This window comes from Bufo bufo, chromosome 6, assembly GCF_905171765.1.
Source record: "Bufo bufo chromosome 6, aBufBuf1.1, whole genome shotgun sequence".
In the NCBI taxonomy this organism is placed as follows: Eukaryota; Metazoa; Chordata; class Amphibia; order Anura; family Bufonidae; genus Bufo; species Bufo bufo.
The window spans coordinates 175,576,512-175,598,736 of NC_053394.1; positions in this window are offsets into that span (position 1 = coordinate 175,576,512).

Consider the following 22,225-nt stretch of genomic DNA (forward strand, 5'->3'; position numbering starts at 1 on the left):
GGATCAATCCTGCACCTCTACTTCATTGTCATTGAACCATTTCTTCGCCAATCTCGATGTACAGTACAGACCAAAAGTTTGGACACACCTTCTCATTCAAAGAGTTTTCTTTATTTTCATGACTATGAAGGCATCAAAACTATGAATTAACACACGTGGAATTATATACATAACAAACAAGTGTGAAACAACTGAAAATATGTCATATTCTAGGTTCTTCAAAGTAGCCACCTTTTGCTTTGATTACTGCTTTGCACACTCTTGGCATTCTCTTGATGAGCTTCAAGAGGTAGTCCCCTGAAATGGTCTTCCAACAGTCTTGAAGGAGTTCCCAGATATGCTTAGCACTTGTTGGCCCTTTTGCCTTCACTCTGCGGTCCAGCTCACCCCAAACCATCTCGATTGGGTTCAGGTCCGGTGACTGTGGAGGTCAGGTCATCTGGCGCAGCACCCCATCACTCTCCTTCATGGTCAAATAGCCCTTACTTTCAAAGTTTTCCCAATTTTTCGGCTGACTGACTGACCTTCATTTCTTAAAGTAATGATGGCCACTCGTTTTTCTTTACTTAGCTGCTCTTTCCTTGCCATAATACAAATTCTAACAGTCTATTCAGTAGGACTATCAGCTGTGTATCCACCTGACTTCTCCTCAATGCAACTGATGGTCCCAACCCCATTTATAAGGCAAGAAATCCCACTGATTAAACCTGACAGGGCACACCTGTGAAGTGAAAACCATTTCAGGGGACTACCTCTTGAAGCTCATCAAGAAAATGTCAAGAGTGTGCAAAGCAGTAATCAAAGCAAAAGGTGGCTACTTTGAAGAACCTAGAATATGACATATTTTCAGTTGTTTCACACTTGTTTGTTATGTATATAATTCCACATGTGTTAATTCATAGTTTTGATGCCTTCAGTATGAATCTACAATTTTCATAGTCATGAAAATAAAGAAAACTCTTTGAATGAGAAGGTGTGTCCAAACTTTTGGTCTGTACTGTATGCATCAGGTCGTTGTCCTGCCGGAACAGTATGTCATCCTTTTCATACCCATAGTACTCGAGAGTACGAAGTAACTCACCTTGTAGGATACTCACATATAGCTCAGCATTGAGACCTTTGGCTGTGAAACAACCCTATATCATCAGGCTTCCTCCACCGAATTTGACAGTTCCTTCAATTTCTTAATCCATTAGGCCCCTTTTCTCTTGTTTCTTCCAGACCCATTTGTACCCATCAGAGCTCAGTCTATTGACTTTCATCTTATCGCTCCAAATCATCCGTATCCAATCTTCTACTGTCCACTGTTCGCACTGTTTTGCAAACTCGTGTTGACGCTTCTTATGACAATATTGAAGTTGAGGCTTCAACTTTTCCAGCCACCATTCCAGACTTGTGTAATGCACGTCACATGGTGCGTACATGGAAGTCTGGGATCTCACTATTACGAAGCATACGAGCAATCTCCACTTCCGTGTTTGTCGCCCCAGAACTGATAGACCATGTGATGAGCCAACTTGTTGACTCCGTTATTTTGCCTGGACATCAACCTCTTCCTACTGTCATGGTACTCATGCACCGCCCGGACACCCTAGGGGTATAGTGTGAGTGTACTAGTGATGATGAGCCGAGTGGGGGTAGTAGTACTCACAGTTAGGTTGTCCCCTAGGCCGGCGTGCAGTGGATGGGAAGACAGCACTGAATCCTCTGGGGCACTCTCTGTTGCAGGGAACACCAGCCAGATGTTGGTTGAGGTGCCCTTGATGGTAATTGGGTAACGCTTAGGGTGCTTTGGCGGCTAGGCCCCTGTGTTCGGGACGCCAGCACCATGTGGTGCAATTAGGAGAAGAAATGGAATGATGAGAGAGGCAGTAGTTCAACCAAACAGGAACTTTTCTTGTCAGTTGTAGTCTTGAAGTTGAAAGCAGTACTTTGTGTTACATGAAGTTGGCAAAGATGATAAAGCTGCAAATCCCATTTAGCAGGCTCTGTGAGGCGATGTACACCCTGTTCCAAATTATTATGCAAATTCAATTTAAGTGTCACAAAGATAAAATATTTTGTTTTTCAGTTTAACTCATGGATGGCATTGTGTCTCAGGGCTCTTTTGATCACTGAAAACAAACTCAGACACCTGTGATAGTTAGATTGGCAGGTGAGCCCAATTTAAGGAAAAACTACTAAAGGAGGGTGTTCCATATTATTAAGCAGAGCACCATTTTCAAGCAATATGGGGAAGAAAAAGAATCTCTTTGCTGCCGAAAAGAGTGAAATAGTTCAATGCCTTGGATGAGGTATGAAAACATTAGATATTTCACGAAAACTTAAGCGTCATCATCGCACTATTAAGAGATTTGTGGCTGATTCAGAGCACAGATGGGTTTGTGCAGATAAAGGCACATTGAGGAAAATGTCTGCCAGACCCATGCATCGGATCAAGAGAGCAGCTGCTAAAATACCATTACATAGCAGCAAACAGATATTTGAAGCTGCTGGTGCCTCTGGAGTCTCATGGACATCAAGGTGTAGAGTCCTCCAGAGTCTTGCAACTGTGCATAAACCTTCTATTCGGCCACCACTAACCAATCCTCACAAGCAGAAACGGCTGCATTGGGCAGAAAAATACATGAAGACAAATTTTCAAACAGTCTTGTTCACTGATAAGTGCTCGGCAACCATGGATGGTCTAGATGGATGGAGTAGTGGATGGTTGATAAACGGCCACCCTGTTCAAACAAGGCTGCAACGTCAGCAAGGCGGTGGTGGAGTCATGTTTTGGGCCGGAATCATGGGAAGAGAGACCCCGATGGTGTAAAGATGACCTCTGCAAAGTATGTGGAGTTTCTGACTGACCACTTTCTTCCCTGGTACAGAAGGAAGAACTATACTTTCCGTAATAAAATCATCTTCATACATGACAATGCACCATCTCATGCTGCAAAGAATACCTCTGCATCAATGGCTGCTATGGGGATAAAAGGAGAGAAAGTCATGGTGTGGCCTCCATCCTCCCCTGACCTCAATCCTATTGAGAACCTTTGGAGCATCCTCAAGCAAAAGATCTATGAGGGTGGGAGGCAGTTTACATCCAAACTGCAGCTCTGGGAGGCTATTTTGACATCTTGCAAACAAATTCAAGCAGAAACTGTCCAAAAACTCACAAGTTCAATGGATGCAAGACTTGTGAAGCTGCTATCAAATAAGGGGTCCTATGTTAAAATGTAACGTGACCTGTTAAAATGTTTAAAAAGTTAAAATGTTGTTAAAAGTTTGATTGAAATAGCTTTTGATTTCAGTAAATATGCTGCAAACACAACAAATGACAATTTTCAGTTCTTTACAACCTATAAAGTGTTTTGAAACTTACTGTGCGTAATAATTTGGAACAGTGCATTGTAAGTTTTTTATGTTTAAAAAAATACTGTTCTCATTAGGAGGTTTGTTCAATAAAATTTGAATTGTACTCTTAATAGTTGATAACATGAGAATTATGCTGACTGTTATTTACATCAATTATTTAGGCAAATGAGAAAAATATAATTTGGAACAGGGTGTATATAGGTTCCAGCTCAACTTATGCAGGAGTGGTAAGGATACTCTACTTGGTTCCTGATCTTGTTCAGGCTTTTTAGTCTTGCAGTAATATGGTACTAATAGTATACAACCCAAGGGCGGTCTTCCTCATGGCAGGAAAACTCTATGCTCCATTCTTTGAAAAGGTTGTCTGAACTATAGTCTATAAAGGAATGGTAACACACAACTTTGTACTTAGTCAGACAGTGTCCAGGTGCTTTTAGGCTTCTCCCGGTCACTTAGTGCTGTGGAGTCCATAAGCTGGGACTGCTCTAAACTCCATAAGTTTAAGTAGATTAACTCCTGGGGCAAGGCCCAGGAGAACAGAGACAGATTCTGTCTCCTAGACTCCTCACTCCTCTCCTCCCCTCCTGTGGCTGACCTATATATATAATTTTATAGTGACCTCTAGTGTTGGTAGTGTGTAATGCATTTTACTAGCCTGTAATAGGAATTTAGCAGCTGTGACAACGGAAATTACAGTGTCTTTTCGCAGCTCACCCTAGGCCAGTGATGTCACGACCACTGGTCACTTGGCCAAGGTGCAGCTCAGCCCTATCCATAGTCTGGTGTAAATGTGTGTAAATGCACACAGGATTCTGTGTGGTTAAAACATAAACAGAACAAAAAAGCCGCTGTAAACTAAAGTGCAAAAATACTAAATACTTTCTTGATAAAAATAAAAGCCATTAAAAAATGAATCTCACCAAAGAGAAATGTGCAGTGGTTCCAAGAAGTAATTCAGTGCATACATTTTATAAATCATATGGGTGATTAATGGGGTCGTAACGTATTTTTCGCCCTATAAGACATACTTTCTCCCCCCCCCCCCCAAAGTTGGGTAAAAATGTCACTGCGTCTTATGGGGGCGAATACTAATGACCGGGAAGTGGTGAATGCAGTGGGCTCTGTACTCACTGCTTCCTGGTCCTCTGCCATCGGCTGTGCTGTGACTGTGCATAGCTTGAGGCTGCTATGTGACTTCATGCTGTGCGCGTCGGTTCACAGCACAGCGTGTGGCAGGAAGAAGAGAGAGAGATGGATCCTGGGAGCCCGCGGCGTCCAGAGCAGGAGAGGTAAGATGATTTATTTATTTTTTGCTCTGAGGCATGGGAGCTGATCTGAGGCATGGGGTGTCTAATCAGAGGCATGGAGGTTTAATCTGAGGTATGGGGGTCTAATCTGAGGCATAGGGGTCTAATCTGAGGCATGGGGGTCTGATTTGAGGCATGGGGTTTCATCTGAGGCATGGGGGTCTCATCTGAGGTATGGGACTCTTATCTGAGGGCTGATTGGGGGTCATTCACATTGGGGTCTGAGCTTAGGTCTGATTGTGAGTCTGATCTGAGGTCTTATTAACATTGGGGGTCTGATCTGAGTTCTGATTGAGGGTCTTATTAACATTGGGGATTTGATTGGGGCTGTGATCTGAGGTCTGATTAACATTGGGGGTCTGATTGGTAGTCTGATCTGAGGTCTAATGAAAAATATTTTTTCTTATTTTCCTCCTCTAAAACTTGTGCGTTATATGGGCAGGTGCGTCTTAAAGGGCGAAAAATATGGTAATATGGAAAATACCCCAGTATGTATTGCCAATGTCTATAATAGTACTGGACAGATGTGTGTATGTGTGTGTATATTATATATCTGAAATGTATGGTAATTAAATGCCTGCCAATGTCCAAAAAAAATATGTAATTAAAAACTGTAGAAAAATATATAGCCATATATCTGTGTCTAAGGGAAAATATATCAACTTATTAGAGTGCTAGTATCAAAAACAAATAACTAGAGATGCAAAAAGAGAGGAGGGAAAAAAACAACCAAAAATGCAGGCAAAAGTGGCCTGTTCTAGAAGGCTCTGGTCATTTACAAAAGTGCACCCTTCCAATTCACAAATTAGCCCATCAGATATGGCAAGCGTCCAAATTGAATACATACAAGGACTTACCCAGTGAGGTCCCCATATGGGACGACTGTATGTTCCCTCATTTGTCGCGGTTGGAGGGGGTGTCAGAGTGGAGGAGACATGGGGTTCGAGTGTTGGGAGATATATATGAGGGAGGTCAGCTGATCACATTCTCGCAGTTCCAGGACAGATTTCTGGTGCCGCGTACCCTCTTCTTCAGATACCTTCAGTTGCGACATGCGCTACAGGCCCAATTTCGAGGTGGGAATAGCTGCATATCTAAGTACCCTATCATTGGGGTTTTGAAATCCCAGGGCCCTAGAGGGATAGTATCAGCCCTTTATACACATTTGCTTGACTGTCGTATGCTGGTGACCCTGTTGGCTGTCGAGGGCAGATGGAAGTTGCTCATACCTTCTAACTTCTGAGGAGTGGGAGCAGGCCTTAATAGCCCCAACCAGAGTGCCCCCCTCTATTAACAACAAGTTGATTCAGCTCTTTATCCTACATTGCATCTATCTAACCCCCACTAGACTTCAAAAGATGGGTAGGATTGATCATTCCAGGTGTCATTGGTGCGGTGCGGAGGGTGCTAATTTTTGGCATATGATTTGGGATTGTCCAATCATTCACCAGTATTGGGTATCGGTACTGGAGGTTCTCACAACTTTGGTCCCTCCGACACTGCAGCTGTGTCCCAAGATGTGTATCCTGGGTGTAGTAGACGAGGAGTCTTGGTCACATTATCACAGAATTTTCTTAGAAGAAACATTGTTCCTAGCTAGGAAAGCGATTGCCCTGCGATGGATGGGAGATTCCCCCCCTCAAAGGGACAGTGGCTCTCTCTAGTGAATAATGCGGTCTCCATGGAGAACATTGTCTATAAACACAGGGGATGCCCACAAAAATTTGATAGGGTGATTGGTGTTCATCTCCGCTTACTTTGCATACTTCGCGTCTGCACTCGACAGCTGACGGCCCTTGGGGATCCTTTATCACATGAGGTGTCGTCCGGTGGATCACGCTGCATCCACTACTGGCTGATCATTTGTGTACGCAATGTGCCCGTATTGTTTTACAAGTGCGCCACCCAGGGCTGGGACAAGGTCCACCACCAACAGAGGCTGAGCTGCCCAAGTGCGCCCCCCCCCCCCCCATCACCCTCATCTACCCCACCAGACATTTAGATGTTATTTATTCCTGCAGCTCTAATGCTCTGATGATCACTGATCAGTAGATGACTCAAGTCAAGCCCCCCCCCACGCCATTTAAATATGTATGTTTGTTATTAATGATCTCCCACCCCAACCCACCCCAAGACGCACCTAGGTTTTAGAGGAGGATAATAGGAAACAATATTTTTCACTCCACCTCAGGTCAGACCAGCCATCAGACCCCAGCTCACAGGCACAGCCCCAATGCCTCAGATCAGACCCCCATGTCAGCCATCAGCCCTCCATGTCATATTTCTCCCCGTCCATGGCACAGACAGACTACAGACATTGTCTCCGGCCCATCATGTAACCCCATCCTCACCCATGTCACATTTCTCCCCCTCCATTTGATTGCTCTAACACTTAAAGAATTTTTTTTTTTTTTTTTAAAACTGATGTTTCTCCAGATGATCTTATGCTAAAAGTCGTGGTAATAGAGTCTCAAAAGGTCTATAGAAGCAGGTACACTATTTTTACAAACCTTTGAGACTCTATTAACACTACTATCAACATCAGGTCATTTTGAGAAACAGCAGGTTTTTTTAATTATGTTTTTCCTTTAGGTGTTAAAACATAACTTTCATTTGATTGCTGTAACACCTAAAGGAAAAATCATTTTAAAAACCTGCTGTGTCTCTAGATGACCTTATGTTGACAGTAGTGTTAATAGAGCCTCAAAGGTCTGTAAAAATAGGGTAACTGCTTCTATAGACCTTTCAGACTCTATTACCACTGCTATCAACATAAGGTCATCTTAAAAAAACAGCAGGTTTTTAATTTGTTTTCCTTTAGGTGTTCAAGCAATCAAATAAGTTATGTTTTAACACCTAAAGGAAAAAAATAATTTTAAAAACTTGCTCTTTCTCTAGGTGACCTTATATTTATAGTAGTGTTAATAGAGTCTCAAGGGTCTATAAAAGCAGTTACCCTATTTTTACAGACCTTTGAGACTCTATTAACACTACTATCAGCATAAGGTCACCTAGAGAAACAGCAGGCTTTAAACAAATCCCTTTAGGTGTTAGAGTAAATTGCAATCAAATGAACGTTATGTGTTAAGATTAGGGTCAGAAGCAGACAAGCAGGGCTTTGTTTAGCCTCTTGGGTATTAGTTTTTACATTCATAAAGCTCCACATTGAGCTTCCAGCAGCAGACAGATGCCAGGGCACTTCTGTGGTCACCTCACCTGGGCACATGGTCTTTGCTCAGCAGAGTCCTGCCATACATGCTGGGTAGATGCTAGAATGGATTTGTTAGAAGGAGGTCTGTGACATCACTGGTCACATGCTCCTTCATGGTCACATGATCCACTGTGAGAACGCAGGCTTCCTGTCTTCAAAGTTCACACCCTCCTGCTGTGTTCAGCTCCAGAGAGAAGGGGGTGTGAAAGGATGGACCAATGGCAGGGCAGCTAGCTGATACTGGCCAATCAGCAGCCTCCTGCTCCTATCTGTGGCTTAACACAAGCGCAGCTTAGGGTACTTTCACACTAGCGTTTTTCTTTTCCGGCGTTGAGTTCCGTCCTAGGGGCTCAAATCCGGAAAAGAACTGATCAGTTTTATCCCTATGCATTCTGAATGGAGAGTCAGTCCTTCAGGATGCATCAGGATGTCTTCAGTTCAGTCTTTTTGACTGATCAGGCTTTTCAGAAAAACGTAGCATGCAGTATTTTTACCTCCGGCCAAAAAGCCTGAACACTTTGACTGAACGCCGGATCAGGCCTTTTTCCCATTGACTTGCATTAACGCCGGATCTGGCACTGTGTGTTCAGTCAAAACGGATCAGGCTTTTGCATGTTAAACCCGAAAAATGTGAAAAAAAAGTTAAAGTCCATAAATGGCGGATCCGTTTTTTCCAATGCATTTTTTCATTGTGATCAAAATCCTGATCAGGATTCAAATGTAATCCGTTTTCACACGTTTTTCCGGATCCGGCGGGCAGTTCCGGTGTCGGAATTGAACGCCGGATTAAAACAACGCTAGTGTGAAAGTAGCCTTAGAGTGAAGACTGGCTGGGGAGGGCGCCCGGCAGCGCTGCGCTGCTGGCAAGTAAGAGATTAAAAAAAAAGGTTTATTTTTCCGCCCAGCCCAAGCTGCGCCCTGAGGCTGGAGCCTCCCCAGCCTCTGTGTCGGCCCGGCCCTGGCGCCACCTGAGTCACTGTCATGTATATCTCACATATATGATTTCAGCTACGTGTTACTATAGCTTCATATAAGTACTGTATCTGCATTTCTACTCGGCCCCTGCGTGGGTCATCATGATGTCATGTGTGTGCCATACTTGTATTATTCTCTTTTAATAAAACGAGTTAAAAAAAATAAATAAATGCAGGCAAAAGAAATTACAGAGAAATGTACATATCTAACATTCCCTGGGCTTTATTTTAGGGCGGTTACCCCACTGAGCTGAGGCTGCAGGATCTGTAACACACTGCTGTAATCTAGCTCCCACATAATGTTACCTATCTGGCTGGGACCACACTCCTGCCTTACATGATTATGAAACAAACATCTTCACAATCTTCCTGATTACAGAGACAGAGTCCAATCCAGAAGAGATGAGGCAAGAGATAAGGTAAACGGAGTTGTAGATAAACAAGGTCTTATATGAGCAGAAAGGACCTGAGATGAAAACCATTCCACAACCTCTGCACTGTGTCTGCACTAGAGACCTTCAGTTGGGAGGCAATGGTGCAGACATCTCCTAAATTGTTTTCAGGAACAGGCTGTCCTGTCCTGTAGTGGACATCTTGGAGGTGTGTTTGGTGTCATTATCATGTTGGAATACTCATATCATGCTCTGCTTCAGTATGTCACAGTACATGTTGCCATTCATGGTTCCCTCAATGAACTGTAGCTCACCACAGCTGGCAGCACTCATGCAGCCCCAAACCATGACACTCCAACCACCATGCTTGACTGTAGGCAAGAGACCCTGGTCTTTGTACTCCTTAACTGGTTGCCGCCACACACGCTTAAAACTATCTGAACCAAATAAGTTTATCTTGGTCTCATCAGACCACAGCACATGGTTCCAGTAATCCATGTCCTTAGTCTGCTTGTCTTCAACAAACTATTTGTGGGCTTTCTTGTGCATCATATTTAGCCTGTTCTGAGTGGAACCTGTCTTGTTAAACCGCTGTATGGTCTTGGCCACTGTGCTGCAGCTGAAGCTCAGTTTCAGGGTGTTGGCAATCTTCTTATAGCCTAGGCCATCCTTTTTTTTAAGATCCTCAGAGAGTTCTTTGCCATGAGGTGTCATGTTGAACTTCCAAAGACCAGTATGAGAGTGTGAGAGCGATAACACAAAATTTAACACACATGGTCCCTATTCACAACTGAGACCATGTAACACTAACGAGTCGCGTGACACTGGGGAGGGAAAATGGCTAATTGGGCACAATTTGGCCATTTTCCCTTAGGGGTGTACTCACTTTTGTTGCCAGCGGTTTAGACATTAATGGCTGTGTGGCGAGTTATTTTGAGGACACACTAAATTTACACTGTTATACAAGCTGTACACTGACTACTTTACATTGTATCAAAGTGTCATATCCTCAGTGTTATCCCATGAAAAGATATAATTAAATATTTACAAAAATGTGAGGGGTGAACTCACTTTTGTGAGATACTGTATGTAACTCTGGAAAACACTTCCAGCTATATAATATCAGGCTTCGCAACCATTGGTCTTCATAGCAGCAGGAGCCTCTGTATGTATGCACTTCACAGTCCTAGACCATTGATGGCTAACCTCCAGCACTCCAGCTGTGGTGAAACTACAATTCGCAGCATGCTCCATTCATTTCTGTGGAGTTCTGAGAACGAACATACAGTATTTTTTTTCCGTGTCTGTTCCGTTTTTTTTGCAGATAGGATGGGGACCCATTCATTTCAATGGGTCCGCATAAAATGCGGACAGCACATGTGCTATCCGCATCTGTATGTCCGTTCCGTAGCCCCGCAAAAAAAAAAAAATAGAACATGTCCTATTCTTGTCCGTTTTGGCATTGTTACAATGGATTCGCAAAAAAAAAACGGATGGCATATGGATGTTTTTTTTTCGGATCTGCAATTTGCGAACCGCAAAACACATACGGTCGTGTGTATGTACATAAGTAAGTGTACATCTTGGGAGTCGTAGTTTTAACACAGCTGGAGTGCTGAAGGTTAGCCATCACAGTCCTAGACAGAAGAAAAAAAACACGTCTGTCTAGTGGGTGTGCACTCATTCATGGAGGGTTAATTAGTCTGATTTACTAATGATTTGTTTTCTGTCCTAGACGGGAGGAGCAAGACATTAACCCTTTGTGTGTGCTGCCTTAAGGACGATAAGGAAAGAGTAATCTTAGACCAGGGAGTCATATTTATCAACGCAGCTCATAGTGGATGAAAAATGTTTTCCTTTGTCTAACTCAATACTGCCTATAGTTTGATTAACCTTGTGTCAAAATTTTGTGGCAAAAAGTTGTTCTGTAGCATCTTAAGCTACCCCTCCCTCTTTTTGGTAGGGCATGCACATCTTCTCACTTAGTCACACCCCCTCGCCAAGCCTTGTGTCCAATGCTTTCTCAAGGTAAAATTAATGACCCATAGTTATAAGTAGGCTGGGTTCACATACTAGTACACAAATCTATTCCGCAGTGGATCTATTCACTTCAATGAGGAGGAGTCTAAAGTATTAAGGTAATGTTATCCAGCTCACCTGGTCGGCATGTAATATCCTGTGTGCACGGAGTCAAGCCAGCAAGTTCCTGGACGTAGACAAAGTGAAATAGAAAAAGATGATTCCGGCACTTATTTTTCTTCCCATAAAATCTTCCTCTTTATTAATTCACATCATATGCGGGACAGAATCACAAACAAGCTGTTTACGCGTTTCGGAGACCTTCTCCTTAGTTGTAACAATGTGGTCTGGGAGCTTGGAGAAATTTAAAGACCCATGCACCCTCCCCCATCTAGTGGGTGGTGGTAACATGATGTCACAAATCAATCAGCTCGCAGACTCACACCTGAACCATCATTCTCAAAGAACATAGATTAAAATGGCCCCACATGATACGCTTCCCGCATCCCTGCGCTTGGGCTGGAGCAGTACAGGCAGGAAGGTCTGTCTGCGAAGCGCAAGCGCAGGGTGTGAGAAACCGCATAATGTGAACAGGGCTATACAAAATATTGGAGATTCAAATAAAATGTAAGGGCTCTTTCACACTTGCGTTATTGTCTTCCGGCATAGAGTTCCATCGTCGGGGCTCTATGCCGGAAGAATCCTGATCAGGATTATCCTAATGCATTCTGAATGGAGAGAAATCCGTTCAGGATGCATCAGGATGTCTTCAGTTCCGGAACGTACCGTTTTTTGGCCGGAGAAAATACCGCAGCATGCTGCGCTTTTTGCTCCGGCCAAAAATCCGGAACACTTACCGCAAGGCCGGATCCGGAATTAATGCCCATTGAAAGGCATTGATCCGGATCCGGCCTTAAGCTAAACGTCGTTTCGGCGCATTGCCGGAGCCGACATTTAGCTTTTTCAGAGTGGTTACCATGGCTGCCGGGACGCTAAAGTCCTGACAGCCATGGTAAAGTGTAGTGGGGAGCGGGGGAGCAGTATACTTACCGTCCGTGCGGCTCCCCAGGCACTCTAGAGTGACGTCAGGGCGCCCCAAGCGCATGGATCATGTGATCGCATGGATCACGTCATCCATGCGCATGGGGCGCTCTGACGTCATTCTGGAGCGCCCCGGGAGCCGCACGGACTGTAAGTATACCGCTCCCCCGCTCCCCGCTCCTACTATGGCAACCAGGACTTTAATAGCCTCCTGGGTGCCATAGTAACACTGAAAGCATTTGGAAGACGGTTCCGTCTTCAAATGCTTTCAGTACACTTGCGTTTTTCCGGATCCGGCGGGCACCTCCGGCAACGGAAGTGCACGCCGGATCCCAACAACGCAAGTGTGAAAGAGGCCTAAGCCTGTAGAAAAATCTACATGCGGAAATGGATAACATGGATGACCACAGCTGCAATTTTCATATCATAGTAATAAAATGAAGTACACTATAATGAGTAAACGTGTTGGAATATGTCACGGCAAGGCCTCTTTCACACGGGCGTTGCGGGAAAATGTGCGAGTGCAAAACATTGTAATGCGTTTTGCACTCGCGTGAGAAAAAACGCTCATGTTTGGTACCCAAACCCGAACTTTTTCACAGAAGTTCGGGCTTGGGATCAGTGTTCTGTAGATTGTATTATTTCCCCTTATAACATAGTTATAAGGGAAAATAATAGCATTCTGAATACAGAATGCATAGTACAATAGCGCTGGAGGGGTTAAAAAAATAAATAAAAATAATTTAACTCACCTTTGTCCACTTGATCGCGGCCCGGCATCTCCTTCTGTCTCCTTTACTGAACAGGACCTGTGGTGAGCATTCATTACAGGTCAAGGACCTGTGGTGACGTCACTCCGGTCATCACATGATCCATCACTTGATCCTTGACCTGTAATGAATGCTCACCACAGGTCCTGTTCAGTAAAGGAGACAGAAGGAGATGCCGGGCATCGCGATCAAGTGGACTAAGGTGAGTTAAATTTTTTTTTATTTTTTTTTAACCCCTCCAGCGTTCAGTTGTGAGTCTGCGAGCTGATTGATTTGTGACATCATGTTACCACCACACCGAAACGCATAAACAGCTTGTTTGTGGTACTGTTCCGCAAATGATGTGATTCAATAAAGAGGAAGATTTTATGGGAAGAAAAATAAGTGCCGGAATCGTCTTTTTCTATTTCACTCTAAAGTATTAACCCTTTCTCTGCCAGGGGTGTTTGAACATTTTGCACCTGTGGTAGCAAGGACAATTTTTACAGTTTTCACATGTAAAAATAAAATTAATCATACTAACCCCCCCCATACTCATATTTTCTGAAAATAGACATTGTCACAATGACACTCTATACATACAGACACCTTCATGCAACGTTAAAAATGTCAAAATGTCATTTTTCATACAAACTGCAATATATAGTGGACAGTGGCGTATACACAATCCATGGGGCCCCAGTGCGAAACTGATCCATGGGGCCCCCTCCCTGTCGACGCCCCCCCAACCCGCCGCCACCCCCCGCCGCGCGTATGTGTGTGTGTATATATATATATAAAATATACTGTATATCACTATATACAAGAGGATGATATACGGTATAACATCTTTTTGTATATAGTGATATAGTGGACCACACTGATGATATAACCTGGGTATCTCCTGTATATAATTATGTATGTACAGCTGGTATAAGTTATACATCTTGTACACTGCTCAAAAAAATGAAGGGAACACTTAAACAACACAATGTAACTCCAAGTCAATCACACTTCTGTGAAATCAAACTGTCCACTTAGGAAGCAACACTGAGTGACAATCAATTTCACATGCTGTTGTGCAAATGGGATAGACAACAGGTGGAAATTATAGGCAATTAGCAAGACACCCCCAATAAAGGAATGGTTCTGCAGGTGGTGATCACAGACCACTTCTCAGTTCCTATGCTTCCTGGCTGATGTTTTGGTCACTTTTGAATGCTGGCGGTGCTTTCACTCTAGTGGTAGCATGAGACGGAGTCTACAACCCACACAAGTGGCTCAGGTAGTGCAGCTTATCCAGGATGGCACATCAATGCGAGCTGTGGCAAGAATGTTTGCTGTGTCTGTCAGCGTAGTGTCCAGAGCATGGAGGCGCTACCAGGAGACAGGCCAGTACATCAGGAGACGTGGAGGAGGCCGTAGGAGGGCAACAACCCAGCAGCAGGACCGCTACCTCCGCCTTTGTGCAAGGAGGAACAGGAGGAGCACTGCCAGAGCCCTGCAAAATGACCTCCAGCAGCCCACAAATGTGCATGTGTCTGCTCAAACGGTCAGAAACAGACTCCATGAGGGTGATATGAGGGCCCGACGTCCACAGGTGGGGGTTGTGCTTACAGCCCAACACCGTGCAGGACGTTTGGCATTTACCAGAAAACACCAAGATTGGCAAATTCGCCACTGGCGCCCTGTGCTCTTCACAGATGAAAGCAGGTTCACACTGAGCACATGTGACAGAGTCTGGAGACGCCGTGGAGAACGTTCTGCTGCCTGCAACATCCTCCAGCATGACCGGTTTGCATTGGGTCAGTAATGGTGTGGGGTGGCATTTCTTTGGAGGGCCGCACAGCCCTCCATGTGCTCGCCAGAGGTAGCCTGACTGCCATTAGGTACCGAGATGAGATCCTCAGACCCCTTGTGAGACCATATGCTGGTGCGGTTGGCCCTGGGTTCCTCCTAATGCAAGACAATGCTAGACCTCATGTGGCTGGAGTGTGTCAGCAGTTCCTGCAAGATGAAGGCATTGATGCTATGGACTGGCCTGCCCATTCCCCAGACCTGAATCCAATTGAGCACATCTGGGACATCATGTCTCGCTCTATCCACCAACGTCACGTTGCACCACAGACTGTCCAGGAGTTGGCAGATGCTTTAGTCCAGGTCTGAGAGGAGATCCCTCAGGAGACCGTCCGTCACCTCATCAGGAGCATGCACAGGCGTTGTAGGGAGGCCACACACACTACTGAGCCTCATTTTGACTTGTTTTAAGGACATTACATCAAAGTTGGATCAGCCTGTAGTGTGTTTTTCCACTTTAATTTTGAGTGTGACTCCAAATCCAGACCTCCATGGGTTAAAAAATTTGATTTCCATTTTTTTATTTTTGTGTGATTTTGTTGTCAGCACATTCAACTATGTAAAGAACAAAGTATTTCAGAAGAATATTTAATTAACTCAGATCTAGGATGTGTTATTTTTGTGTTCCCTTTATTTTTTTGAGCAGTGTATATAGTGATATGGAGCATGCTGGTATAACCTGGTATCTCCTTATATGATTATATATGTACAGCTGGTATAAGTTATATATCTTAATATACCAGAGGATGTATAACATATACCAGGCCAGCTCACATATTATAATATACAGAACATACCAAGGCCAGATAGTAACTCTTACCTGAGCTGGCTCTGGCTGAAAGCTGCTGAATCGACCCGCTGAAAGTCTGTGGCAACTGGCAAGGCTTAATGCTGGAGGCTGGCTGGGCTCAGTGTGGGATCTGGCTGGCTGAATGAGTGCTGCTCCTGGGCCTGGCTCAGGCTGGCAGAAATGTCTGGCAGAGAGAGAGAGAGAGAGAGAAAACGAGGTGAGGTGGGGTGAGTGACTGTAGTATAGAGTCAGACTACTGGGCAAGTGGGCCGAGGCAGACTAGCAGTGGCTCCCGCGCTCCTCTGTTCCCAACTTCCTGCCGGACCTGCAGTGCTGATAGCTTTGTGACGTCTCGTAAGCGCGCAGTGTGATCCGGGCATGCTGCCAGGCCCTGCCCCCTGCGATTGGTACTTTAAGTGACCATGCCTGAGCCGGACCCGTCGTCCCATCATCCATAACAACAAAAAAGGGGGACTTCTTGCCGTCCGTCCTGGCCTTGCGCCGGAAAAGGAGTCTAATAACCGGACGTCTGGTCACCCTAAGAGCAGCAGTGGCAGAGAGACTGAGGCCAGCAGCAGCCATTTCAGTTAGAGTAGAGCCAAAGCTGCAGAGTGGCTGTAATCTGACTAAAATGGCTGCTGCTGGCCTCAGTGAGTCTCTCTGCCACTGCAGAGAGACCTTATATCAGCCAACTCAGCCACCATCAGACCTCAGATCAGCCCAAAGACTCCCATCAGACCTCAGATCAGCCCAAAGACCCCCACTCAGCCCCCATCAGACCTCAGATCAGCCCAAAGACCCCCACTCAGCCCCCATCAGACCTCAGATCAGCCCAAAGACCCCCACTCAGCCCCATCAGCTCACATCAATCAGCGGCAGCAGCCAAGAGTGATCCCCATCCTCCCATTGCCCCAATACTTACCTATTCTATGCCGCGGGGCTACTCTTCCTCTTCGGGCCTCCGGCAGAAGTCGCGCTCCACATGTCTGTCTGTCTTCCCAGCCGGCGCTGCACAATCACCTGACAACGTGCAGCGTCAGGTCATAGTGCGCGCACTACGTCCTGACCCTGTACACGCTCAGGACAGTGAAGCAACCTGATTTCACTCACTACCCACATTGACCTCAGCTTCCAGGAGTATACAGTGTAGCTAGCATTTGAGAGGAGAGCTCCCAGATTGGCACCATTCTTTCAGAAAGCCTTAACTTAACATTTTTGCAATATAATTGCCTCCCCTCCAGTGTTTATCCACCTTCTCCAGTGTTTATCCACCTTCTCCATATTTCAAAAATGTCACGGAGGGAGTCCAGGCGAATATTTGAGTTTGGCAGTGTATCACCTGCAGGATTAAATGCCGAATTGGAGATTTTCAGCTTTTTGTGAAAAATATGGTAAAGGTTTGTGGCGGTGCCCCTTGCCGAAGGGATATCCCATGTCTGGTTGTCTATCAGCACTGGGATGTCCCCTTGGTGATGGGCACCCCCACACAGCGCCATCGTAGAAGTGACTCCAAATTTTAGAAAACTAATTTTAATAAATTTTATAAAATTTTATGGCATTTCATGCAATTTTATCATATTATTCTGTATGTAGGAAGACTTTCAAACCAGTATAGTATATGTGCATATATTGATTTTATTGATCGTTCTCGACTATGTGCAATGTATTGTATTTAATTGTTATTTTAAAAACTAAAAGTGGGATTACGATTCTGAAACATTGGTTGTTATTAATATAATATTTTGCAACTATTCCCCAAAAAACGCATGTATGCAAAAAAAAAAAAAAATCGCATTAAGAACGCACTGCGATTTTTTGACAGAACAGAGGTGGTGAACATACACTCACCTAAAGAATTATTAGGAACACCATACTCATACGGTGTTGGACCCCCTTCTGCCTTCAGAACTGGCTTATTTCTACGTGGCATTGATTCAAAAAGGTGCTGATATCTTTAGAAATGTTGGCCCATATTGATAGGATAGCATCTTGCAGTTGATGGAGATTTGAGGGATGCACATCCAGGGCACGAAGCTCCCGTTTCACCACATCCCAAAGATGCTCTATTGGGTTGAGATCTGGTGACTGTGGGGGCTATTTTAGTACAGTGAACTCATTGTCATGTTCAAGAAACCAATTTGAAATGATTTGAGCTTTGTGACATGGTGCATTATCCTGCTGGAAGTAGCCATCAGAGGATGGATACATGTTCTCATTCTGTTTACGCCAAATTCGGACTCTACCATTTGAATGTCTCAACAGATATCGAGACTCATCAGACCAGGCAACATTTTTCCAGTCTTCAACAGTCCAATTTTGGTGAGCTCGTGCAAATTGTAGCCTCTTTTTCCTATTTGTAGTGGAGATAAGTGGTACCCGGTGGGGTCTTCTGCTGTTGTAGCCCATCCGCCTCAAGGTTGTGCATGTTGTGGCTTCACAAATGCTTTGCTGCATACCTCGGTTGTAACGAGTGGTTATTTCAGTCAACGTTGCTCTTCTATCAGCTTGAATCAGTCGGCCCATTCTCCTCCTTTTTTTGCCCACAGGACTGCCGCATACTGGATGTTTTTCCCTTTTCACACCATTCTTTGTAAACCCTAGAAATGGTTGTGCGTGAAAATCCCAGTAACTGAGCAGATTGTGAAATACTCAGACCGCCCGTCTGGCACCAACAACCATGCCACGCTCAAAATTGCTTAAATCACCTTTCTTTCCCATTCTGACATTCAGTTTGGAGTTCAGGAGATTGTCTTGACCAGGACCACACCCCTAAATGCATTGAAGCAACTGCCATGTGATTGGTTGACTAGATAATTGCATTAATGAGAAATAGAACGGGTGTTCCTAATAATTCTTTAGGTGAGTGTATGTTGACCCACCCCTGACCCATGTGTTGCGCTTTCTGCTTGATTTGCTGGGTTCCGCCCCAGCAATCAACAGACAAGTATATAAGGTCTTGGACTTTTGAATATGGACAAACCCACTGAGGAAGAAATAGGGATATATTTCGAAACGCGTCTGGGATCGATGGGATATTCATAAAGAGTCGAAATTTGAAGCATGGTCATCCAATATTGAAAGAGACCTTGGAAATTATCATCTGAAATGAATGTAAGCAAACCGATTGGTGGTCGATTTTATTAACGGCTGGTGACTGACAATAATCTATGACTCAAAAGATCGAAGCTTCATCACGATTTTAACCAGCGATTGAGAGAGTCTGTATTATTCGAAAGAGAAAGAAACAGCTCATCTTGCGATAATTGAAGCGATCATACGGAGATCCGATTTTATGATGTCAGCTAAGTAACCATACTTTGCCGTCTGTATCTGATTAAACCGACACCAAGGTAAGCGCTCTTACACGTGGGACGCACAGAACTGCGCAAAAAGTGAGTATCATACTCATTACAGTTGAAGACTGTTTGCTATCGATTTTTTCCTATCGATTTTTCCTATTCACCATTTGGATAATCGATTCTCCAGAAAATATTCGTACAAACATGGGACATTATTAATTCCTCTCAATAATTTGCATTGGTTGGTCTTTATATGAGTTAATTTAACTATTACCTCATCCACCCCACTATTATGTGTATGTATATTTTTATGTATTTTATGTTTTATTAAATTGCACTATTTTATCATACTATACTGGTTCTCTGCGTGAACCCATATGTTTGAGTGCCGGTTCAATACTATTTAGATTTTTACTGTTTTGAAGGGGTGATTCTATTTTGGACATTGGCACCAATCCGTGTATATAGAGAGTGAGCCGTCCCATTTTTTCTAATTCCTGAGCTCTTTGATAGGTTCCAAAGGGACAGTTTTTACCAAGCTTTTTTTTGAGGAGCCTACAACCTGATCCGCATGAGAGAAGGTGACGAGTGGAAAACCGCATTTAATACTCATGATTGTTACTATGAGTACCTTGTCATACCTTTTCAGTTTAAGAAATGCTCCTGCAGGACGCATGTTGCACTGCACTTTAGAGTCTGAGAGAAAATAGACACGCCAAGTTTGAGAAATGTGTGTTTGAAAAAAACCTTCTTCTTTTCCTGGGCTACATTACATCTATCTGAATGAGTCTTAGAGATGGATCCCAAGAAAATGACCTTTGTTTTGGATTGGCCTCATCCTACTGGTTTAAGTGCTATCCAACATTTCCTGGGCTTCAAAAAATATTACAGGCAATTCATTCCTTATTTTTCTACCCTGACAGCATCTGTTTTCACCTTTATATGCAAGGAGGTAATTTCTAAAGAATGGCCACCTTAAGCCAAGTCAGCCTGCCAGGCCCTAAACCAGGCATTTGCTTCTGCATCTATTCTTCGGTACCTAGATGTGGCCAAACAGTTCTTCTTGGAGGCGGATGCATCCTCCGTGGGCGCAAGAGCTGTACTCATTAAAAACAGGGGACACCGGAAAGATGCACACCTGCGGGTTCTTTTCCATGGCCTTCTCTATTGAACCAAATTATTCTAGGTGGTCTTCGGGACTGGGAGCTGCTGGTCATAACGTTCGACCTTGAGGAGTGGCGCCATCTGCTAGAGATTGCTAGTCACAAAAATCTAACTTATCTTCGGTCTGCTCAAAGATTCAACCATCTCCAGGCCTGGTGGTCTTTGTTATTTGCTCACTTTAATTTTATTTTGCATTTCCACCCTGCAGTTTAGAATATAAAGCCAGATGTCCTGTCATGTTCCTTTGATCACACTGACAGAGTGGAGGAGCCTTGGCATATTATTGATCCTGTCTGTATTATTTTGATTACTCCGGTCTAGCTCAAATATATTCTGCCTGGCAACATATTTGTTCCTCTCCTCCAGCCAAGAGGAGGCAGGTACAGGCCCAGGGTTATTTCTCCAAAGTCATGGGTCGCCCTAGTCTCTGTAAAACTTCTGACCTTATAAACCGATATTACTGGTGGCTCACTGTGTCTAAAGACAGCTGGGAGTTTGTTGCTGCCTGTACTACTTGTGCCCAAAACAAGGTCCCAAAGGACTCTTTCTTCCTTTACCTGAATTTCTGTGGCAGCATATCGCCATGGACTTCATTACTGACGTGGCCCTATCCTAAGGCAGCACAGTCATCTGGGTAGTAGCTGATTGGTTCTTGAAAATGGCCCACTTCAAGACCCTGCCTCATCACCCATCTGCTAGTACACTACCAAAATTTGTGGAAAATATCTTTCAGTTTCATGGATTATCTCTACACATCATGTCTGACAGTGGTGTAAAGTTCATGTCCAAGTTCAAGTGAGACTACTCATTGGCTTACCATCGGCAGACCAATGAGCAACTGCAATGCATCAATCAGTTCTTGACCACTTACGCCTTTTCACTTCTGGACATCAAAATGATTGGGCTATTTTGCTCCAATGCGCAGAATTTTTATATAATAACCATTCCAGCGAGTCCAATGTGAAATCTCCCTTCTCCATTGTGAACAGCCACTAGGGTTAAGCAAAGCGCACTTCGTATCATAGATGCAAAGTCGCTTTGTTAAAAGCTTTGTTTGAATGCTGTATGGAGACCCGCCTTCATACAGCATTTAAATCTATGGGCTGCACTGATGTGAAATTCGCAAGACTTCGGTAAAGAACTTTGGACTTCAATTGTACAACTTGAAAAATTTTTAAAACAGCAATCCGAAGTCGGATTCAGTACCAACTGGTACCTCGGTACCAAGGCCAGCTTCAGATTGCAGTTTTAAAATGGTTTTCAAGTTGTGCAATCGAAAGCCAAAGTTCTTCACCAAAGTCTTGTGAGACTTCGGACTTAACGAATTTCACCTCCATGGAGCCCATACATTTGAATGCTGCACGGAGACGGGTCAGTTTGAAAATCAATTTGAAATCAACAGTAGCCCCAGTGGTAAGGGATTGGATCTTAGAAGTAGACCACATCCACAGGATGGAAAGAGTAATGACCGATAGTACACCCAAAGCATACAAAATGGAATTACTGTGGCTTCCTTGGATCAATTATAAGGATGGTCTCTTTTTCATACTTGGCTGGCTGATGCAACCTGAACAGGTCCCCAGTCTCACTTGGAAGCATGACTTGTGCTATACTCTGGTTGATGTCTCCCCCTTTTTTCTCTCTTTATCTTGCCTTTTGTTCTCTCTTTTTCTTCTTTCCTTGCATACAAATTATTCTATAACTCATGTTTGTTACAACTGATTTGTCATTTACAGAGTGTTATGGCAGTTGCAGCTTATTTCTCAGTCATCGATATGTTTATTTTGCATGGTTGTCTATAATGCTACGCTGTAATGTCATATTGGATATCATGCAACCTACATACTCTCCTTGTTTTTTTGGAAAATCTGTAAAATTAATAAAACCAGATTTGATTAAAAAGATCAGCGGCAGTTAACCCCTCAGATGCGGCACCTGAGGGGTTAATTGCCACGGATCGTAGCGCCCTGTCAGAGGTTGGTATCACGGTCGGCGTGACTATCACATACGTGACGCAGAGGGAGGGAACAAGGAAGGCCCTGCCCAAGTGAGAGGGAAGGTG